General features: G+C 39.0%; 1 pseudogene; it reads right to left on the bottom strand.

The window, feature by feature from the left end:
* Positions 1-5940: 5940 nt before the first annotated feature.
* Positions 5941-6275, bottom strand: LOC100750475 (annotated as a pseudogene).
* Between the last annotated feature and the right edge of the window lie 2576 nt (positions 6276-8851).

Here is an 8851-nt window from a genome sequence, read left to right as displayed (position 1 = left end):
TGGTAGTGGGCTGTGAACTTAAGATACTCACTTCTTCCAGTTAGGAGACACTCCTGAAGTTGCCACAACCTTTCAAGACAGCATTGCCAGCCCAGGAGGGACATTTTATATCAAAGCTATCACAGGGACCATTTGGAAACCCAGTCTTCTACGGACACCAATATTGTCTCTGTATTATTGTGTGTTGCAACACACATTTCTGTGACAAATATTTTCCATTGAATGCATGTAATTCCTTCTGTTTTGATTTCTAACTGTGCAATGGTATCTGCCAAATCATAGGTTGATGTGTTTTGGTTTCTCTAGTTAAAATAATATATATATATATATATATATATATATATATATATATATTATTCTATTAATTATTTATGTCATGCATCTCTTATTGATGGAATTGCATGCTGAGGTTGCATCATTAGGTAACTAACTAATCATTGTATGAATCTCACAGCTTGTGCTCACATGAATTTAGATGGTGTAGCCCATTACATATCTATTGCCCCAGGCTACAGTCCTTTATAATACATTGTTGTACTACGTATTGTAAAAAGATGGTAAATATTTGTATATCTAAACATATCTAGTGTCTGGAAAGGACAGTAAAAATGTTGTATAAATTATAAAATACTATGTGCTATACATAATTACATTGCTGGGGTTTTTTTTTATACAATTGACTGGGCAGTAGTTTGCTTGTGCCATCATGACAATGTATTTTGCTATAACATGGAAGGACCACAATGGCACTAAATGAGAGAGATTTCTTTAACTATACTATAATCTTCTAGGACCACCATACTATGTATTCTCTTTTGTTTACCAAAGTACCGTTCTGTATGAATTCTAACTGAATATCATTTGTATGGTGTACTTTAATATAATTATTACTAGTGTATCTGCATATCAATGGTGGAATGCATTACTTTGTTGGGAAACATTACTTATTTTCTTTCTCTATATGCAGTGTTTGAAAACGATGTTCAATCTTCCTTCAGTGAGGATTTCCTTTTAGAGGACAAACATTTTCAATATTTTTGATCATATATCATTGTGCAAAGTTAATTTATTACCATCAATAATTAGTCTAGATGTTAGATCAACCTCTAATTCTATTCTTTCATTATATATGTATAATATGATTTTTAATTAATCTGTGTTTCCATCAGCTTTCTTAGCAAACTATGTTTCTAAATATCCCATTGGTCCTTGACATCCTTAAACCATTTTTGCCCATTTAAACCTATGATAAAGTTAAATTAGTACCTGTTTATCCTTTGCTTGTATCAAACATTTGGTGCATTCAGATGATTTTTACAACATTCTGCTTAATGGTGGATGGGCAGAGTTATTGAAAACTACTAGCAGGGTGACCTGATTAGTAGGTGGAGAAGAAAAGATCCAAATTGATATCTAACATCAAAATGAATGGAAAAAAAAGAAATGAATGGAGGACATGACTGCTCCTAAAGGGTTAAAGAGAGGCAGAAGCATCTGGAAGCATCCAGAGGGAACATGACTGGCAGACCGAACCAGGCCATGTGACAAGATGGGTAGGAGAGAGGGGAGAGCCAAGAGGCAAAGAGCCCTCAGCCAAAATGGCTAGATTATATAGGGAAGAGAAGGTAGGGGAAGAGAAAAGCTCAGCCTAGTCCCCTAGGTTTGACAGCTTAGAGGAGGCTGCTCAGAGAGACTGATAGATAGCTCTGCTTTGCTATGTTAATAGGCACCTGGCTTAGCCATTTCTCTTGGGGTTTGAGACCTAACATAAAGCCCAGCTGACTTCCAGTGTGTGGTGGTAGGCTTAGGGTGGAAAAAACGGGTTTGGACTTTCAGACACATCTGCCCTCAAGTTTGTTTAACAAAGTGTCTGTGTTTGCTAAGCTGATGTGTAACAGCTATCCTTGAAAAATGGCAAGTCTTCTGCTGAGGGCTTTGATTTAGAAAACTAAAACCATAGCCACATAAAATACACAGAAGCAAGACTTTTACAAAAGTAAAGATGAGGACATCTTTGACCTTGTGAGACAACAACACTATGAGCCCTGCACCAGCTGAGTGGCTGGTGGCAATATTTTTAAAAGTGGGAGGAATGATCAAGAAACCAGAATTACAAATAAAGTTCCCTGTTGTCTTTGATTGTGGAACAATTTTAGGGAGAAGAAATAACTGTTGTCTATGTGAGTTTTCCTGTTCCTAAAACTATTGTCCCTAACTTATTAATGAACAATGTATAAACATCATCTCTCTAATCTCTGGAGTTCTACAACACATGCACACACACACACACACACACACACACACACACACACACACACACAAACACACACACACACACACACACACACACACAGAGAGAGAGAGAGAGAGAGAGAGAGAGAGAGAGAGAGAGAGCAGTGCCTCTCCTCTTTAATGGTCTCTGTCTGAGAAATTAAGCTGCATCCTTCATCCTAGCCTATAAAAGATAACAGTAGTCCAGTCAACATCAGGGCCATTTCAAAGGGGGATCATTTCACAGAGATGGAGATGACTATTGGCTCTCAAAGTAAAAACAAGATAGTAGCTATTCCATACAAACTTGCAGGGACTTATTTGGGGGAGAGCTGAGATATCTGCTTTTCAATAGGTATAGGTTCTTTCAGCCTTGGCTCTGCCTTCCAGTACTTAGAGGGTGGGTAGCTGGCAAACTTTTTCAGAAAGAGACTGTGTTTCCAACTTCCAAAAATGTACTTGGCCATGGAGCTGAAGCAAAGCCCTTAGGGAGCCTCTGTTATTGCAAGGTTGTGGGTTGCTAGGCCTGGGATAATCTGGGGCAGGCTTCATTGCTCACCAAATCTTTAAATGAAGTGCTTCGGCAAGGGAACATGGAGTAAACTTGCCTGGCTTTCTCTTGGGGTTGGCAAAGCTAACTACAGAGTTGCCATGTCAAAGACTTCATTCAAGGTATGGGCAGCTAAATGCATGGAACAACTTGGTCACACCAGATGGCCTGAGTGTGTGGGAAGAAGCCAGTCCTCTACCAAAGTCTGTTTAAGGTAATCTAAAATATTTTTAATACTAGTCTGATTTAAATTTTTTCCACCTGCTTCTAAAGTAGTCGAAGCCAAGTCTAAAGAACCAGGGGAGATTATTGTTCTAAAATCTGTTACACATACATTTTTTCTCTTCAGTGTTCCTCCCAAAGGAGGCTGTGCCAGAATTCCCCAAAATTCTCATGGACTGCATCTAGAGGATGTGAAATTTGACCTGATTCGTGATGTGATGTGCTTGGTCCCTACTGTAAGCAAGAAGGCTGTCTGATAGCCTGGTCCGAGAAAGAAAAAAATGATTCTTCATTCATTTGGGGGCAGCCCTTCCAGTCAGTGAAGCAAAGATTTCCCTGCTTCAGACAACTGGCTCTGAAAGCACCATCATGTCTTCACCAAGGCTCTCTGACACCAGCAATTTCATTTAGACTTCATGGAGTTTGTCCTTTGAGATTCCTCAACTGGTCCCAAACAAACAGCAAGAGAAATATATCTCTGTACCTTCCCTCTGTGCCCTGACACTTGAATGTTGGTGTGAATTCAAAACTGGGAAAGGTGGATATGACGCCTTCTTCGTTCTCTTTACACAAAAAGGTATTTTAAGAGGAAGTCAAATGTCTGTGAGTTGGACAGATTTCTTGTAACCTTCTCAAATGGAAGCCACCTCCCCCCTTCTCCTACTTCTTCAAGGACCCCAAGAGCTGAGGATAGGGTGAAAACTGATAGTTTTCAGTTCTACTTTTTCTTTCAAAGTTCCGCTGAGGATCAGATGACCTAAGTCTACACATGACTGATGATGTCTTCATAACTTGACTCATTCATTATTATTCCAAACCCCACTTTTTCTTACAGACCTCTGTGTCAATATTCTTGAAAACTTCCACAGTATGTTCAAGATGGCTTTACCCAGCATCCTGCTTTCTCTGTGCTTTCAGTTCTTTGCACTTGAAAGTCCTGCTTCCAACCCTTTGCAGCCTCACCCTCTCAGTCTCCCAACACATCCCACTTCCCTACTCTGTTCTAAGAATAACCAAGCCTCAGTAAACACCTCCTTACTCAGCCTACATAGAGAGACCAGAGCCCCATTTGATCTTAACTAGTCACATCCTCTGTACCGACGCCTAAGTACCTTAATTCTCTTGTTAAAAAAAAATAAGTGGATGTGTTGACAGGTTTGACTGAAATTCAAAATCCTGCTTCAGTACTTTCCTTCTCTTTTTCCTGGTAAGTTTACTTCACAGCCATCACAGGTGGTTAGTGTATATATCTTTTGGTCATTCTTTAATCTTTTTCTCTTCCCAGCCCACCACATCATCAGCTAATGTGTTGATTTTAAAAACAAGTTAGAGCCCCTTTATTTACCAGACATAAATAACCATATGGTGTACCTGTATCACTGTTAACAAGGAAGTTGTATTTCTGTTTTGTCTCCTGTTCCCTATTTGATATATGAGTTCTACCTTCACCAACTCAGGGACATTGTGTCTGTATCATTTGTCCTACTCTGGAACTTCATTTTCATCAGTAAATAAACCTGATCCTTATTAGTGCTGTTCAGCATGATAGTCTGAGACAAGGACTAAGCCGTGTGGGAGTGAGTGTTGCTGCTTTCATTGAGAAAACCTTACTGTGAAGGAACAATGTCAATTGATAGCTCTGATTGACATTTTGTTGAGATATTGTCATGGGTCTGTGGAAACAGCACAGGGCCCTGAACCACGCTGAGTAGTATCACCCTGGATTTCCCATCTGTCAGAACATTCCCTTGCTTCTACCTTCTCCCAGATTGTCCTTATTTCTGAACTTCTCAGAGATAATTCATTGAAGACTTGTCCTTACCTCACCATCTTGGCTTCTAGACAGACATTTGCTGTTTAGTCTACTAAATCAGGCTTCTGTTTCTCCTCTTGTCCTGAATTCCACATGTCATTCAATCTCTCTCTCTTTCTCTCTCTCTCTCTCTCTCTCTCTCTCTCTCTCTCTCTGTTTCTCTCCCCTCTTCCTCATTATTCTTCCTCCTCTTTTTCTAATACATTTTATAATTTTCTTTTATAAAATGTCTGCAATTAATATTTCTAACAGTCAGAGTTTTAATAAATATGAGATATGAGTACAATTCCTGCTTACTAGATTCTCCTGTTCCCTCTTAGAGAGACTAGTTCAAGTGGAAAATAGAGTTTTCGGATGCACTTTGGAAGAAAGACATTTCCTCATAGGCAGTGAGGTTTAGTTGCAAAACAGCTTCTATACAAATCAACATTTGCCCACGTTTCAAAATACTTTTGTGTCCTTGGCAATGTCTATGAACCTATGTGCCTTGATTTCCTTCTCTTGGTACCTAAAAGCATTATTGAGAATTCTTGGGCAATCACAACTATTTTTTAAGGGATAAATACTCTATTTGATATTATACATTGAGCACAGTAAGTGCCTTTCAGTGGTAAAAGGCAGCATCCTTTGACACAGGGAATTCTAACTAAAATGACGTCATCAAGTCAAGTTACTTCCTGATGTTTAGCCATTGCCTGTAACAGACCAGTGAATGCAAACTGAAACACAGGTGAGTCTTCTCATGTCCGAGACAGTCACAGAATTTTCCCATTGTTAAATTTAAGTATAAAACTATTCAATAGGTTTGAGGTGACACCCCATCTTTGTGGAAAATAGAACTTTAATAATTAAGTCCAATCCTATCTTGAGAAAGGGAGAGCAGAGATAGTATTTATGCAACTGGAATTGTTATTTTAAAAAAAGATCATATCCACTTTATTACAAGCCAGTTTTACTTAAATAAGGACTGTCAAAAAAAACCATTGTTAGCCATACATGATCTGAATTTTGGTGTGTGAATTAAATTATGGTACACATTAAAAGTCATGAGACATTTTGTTTTGTAATAAATAAGGCAGAGGAATTACTCATTAGTAGCCTTTTTAAGATAAGTTATTAGGTCTGCCCTCTCTCCCTTCTTCTTAACTCCAGCGAAGATCATTTTTGTTCCAGGGATGTACTTTTGGGGATTCTCCAAGTACTCCATCAGGGTCTCCTCTCCCCAGGTGATGCCTTTGTTCTTGTTGGCATCTGTGTAAAAGAATCCAGCAGCCTGACCTGTCTTCCTCCCAAACAGACCACAGAAATTTGGTCCAGTCTTATGCTTGCCTCCCTTTTCCACAGTGTGGCACTGGGCACACTTCTGAACAAAAACTTCTTACCTTTCTCAACATCGCCCATTTTTAATTCGCTCCCAGGTGATCAACACCACAATCGCCGCTACCCGGAGATAGACATCCCGCTCTCCCAATCATAGCTATTTTTAAAAAGTTATTTTTTTAAAAAAGCTCCTTTACCTAGCCACATAAAATTGCTAGGTGACATTTACTGTGCCACCTCAACATTTTTGATCCTCAGTTTCCTCTTCAGAAATTGGAGATAATAATAGTGCCTGAGTGATGGACTTCCCTAAATGGCAGGTGGTCACCAGCACCAAGATTCATGCCTGCAGCACAGAGACTATTGAGTAATACATGTTAGCTGTTGTTTTTATCATTGTGATCTTCGTCATGATTGTGGTGAAATGGAAAAGCAATGGGAAACATTTGAAACAAATTAATTATTACCTAATACATGTGGTTTAGTGATTAAAATATTTCAAAACAAGCAGCTCTTTGGGAGAAGAATTTAAAATCAGTGTTGAAAATCTGGGAAATATGTCCCTCATGCATATGGCCATTATTCTGTACCTACTGTGTACTCTATAATATGGTACATATTTGAATAGATGGTTTCTTGGCTCAGAGCCATGGTCTACAATGCCCAGCTTAAGTAACTGACATTTTCTCTTAAGATATAATTTGCAGAATGTTGGTTATCAGCAAACTTCTGGCCTGAATGTAAACATTAACAGCTTAGGTACATGTTTCTAACATTGTCCAGCAGCATGGTGATGATCTGTTGTATAATCATCCTACTCAGTGATTCTCCATGATTCTGAAACCAAGTTTAAGCTGTGCAACACTTAAAACAATCCATAACATGTAGCAATGTTCAGTAAATCCATCAATTCATGTTTAACAATCACTCAGAATGAAGGTGGCAGTTAATTAGACCACAATTTATTCACTAATGTGCTGGACACAGTAGCAGGGCTTTGAGTACAAATTTCTAATTTATGTCTCAATATATGAGTAAAGCAAGAAAGAGTAAACATCTACATGCTGCTTATAATCTGGGGGTGGGGAAGACTGGATTACTGCAATATTTAGTTCTGCATTGCATCAAGGTTTGGCATCAATGTCCTTTGCACTGTAACCTTACACTGTCACTGGAGTCGATAGATCTTCTTTACTCATGATACAGAAGTTGGCCTCATAATTTTCTTTGCGTACAGGCATGATGGCAGGAATTACCAGTTCTGACCAATGTTTTAAGGGCCAGTTGTGTTCAGCTTGCTCCCGTGCACTCCTCATATCCCCAAAAGGAACTTCTCTGATGTATTTAATAATCTTTCAATCTAAGTTCTAAAATGACTCAAGCACCATCTGCAGAGAGTAATGAATCACAAGTCAAAGTAAGGCCTGAAAAGGAGCTACCTGGCTTCCCTAGCAGAGATCAGCCAACGGCAGACCTCTTACATCATCACCATGATGAATAGAACATTTGCTGTGGTGTTCACCAGGCTTTTGTGGATGTTTGCCGTGCTGGGTTGACTTAACAGAGAAGCCTGTACACAATCACTTCAAACTCAGGAGCTTTCATCTTAAGTTTGCCCTTCACACTACCTGGAAATGGCAGATATTTTCTAATCCACATACATTTGTCTTTAAATTTTTAAAATGTCCTTTGCTATCCTTACTTTTGTCAGATATATTTCGCTCACTAGTTCACTGAAAAGGCATGTACGTATCATATTTCCCTGGCAGTAACCTTGTGGGCCTCATCTTCATCCACACACGTGGCCATTTCTGCTGCTGCTGAAAGAACTGGCTTTGAATCCAACATGACTGCCTAAATGTGAACTCAACAAGGATGACACCAATGAACATACCAAAATAAATGTTGAAAAGCCCATGGGGACTTAAGCCTACACAAAGAGCTATAGGCAATGGAGGAGAGCTGGAAGTGGGAGAGGTGACCTCCAGGGAAGAGCACACCAATTGGTTGTCCAGTGCTAAATGTTCAGCCCTGAAAACACACTTACAATTAACATTATAATAACTCAATAGCTTTATATTTAGGATATATGTACATACAAATGCATTGAGACATACAGTACAATTAGTGGGGAAAGAGGCCATGAATTTGAAGGAGAGTGGGGAGGGGTATATAGGAGTGTCTGGAGGGAAAAAAGAGAAGGGGAAATGTAATTAAAGAGTCTCATTTGTTTCAAATGAACTCTCCCCTTGAGCTTTGTCTTCTCTTGAAGCAACATTTTTTATCTTCATATCCTAGGTGCATATCTTCCCCTCCTCTTCAAGGTGCATCTTGTCCATCAGAAGATAATGAAAGAAAGAAGGGAGGGGGAAAGTAGGAAAGAAGAGAAGGATGACCACCATTGTTCTTCATTTATTTTCTCTAGCAATTACCACTTCATTTCCCTCATCCAAGCTACTTAAAGTCCCTTAAAAAGACTAGTTCTGTTCTCCATCACTTACTTTTTCCTACCTGTTACACCCAGTCAGAATTTTGTTACTGCCATTACACCAAATTGTCAAGATATTTACAATTTTTGTTGAAGGTCTAGTCTTCATATTTGTCATACAAATGGCTTACAACTCTACTGTTAACGACTGTCTTTCTGACAATATGATATGTTTCCAAGACTCTAC

Source organism: Cricetulus griseus (assembly GCF_003668045.3).
Source record: "Cricetulus griseus strain 17A/GY chromosome 1 unlocalized genomic scaffold, alternate assembly CriGri-PICRH-1.0 chr1_0, whole genome shotgun sequence".
In the NCBI taxonomy this organism is placed as follows: Eukaryota; Metazoa; Chordata; class Mammalia; order Rodentia; family Cricetidae; genus Cricetulus; species Cricetulus griseus.
The sequence above is the reverse complement of the archived record's forward strand: the minus strand, read 5'-3'. Positions and strand labels throughout refer to the sequence as shown.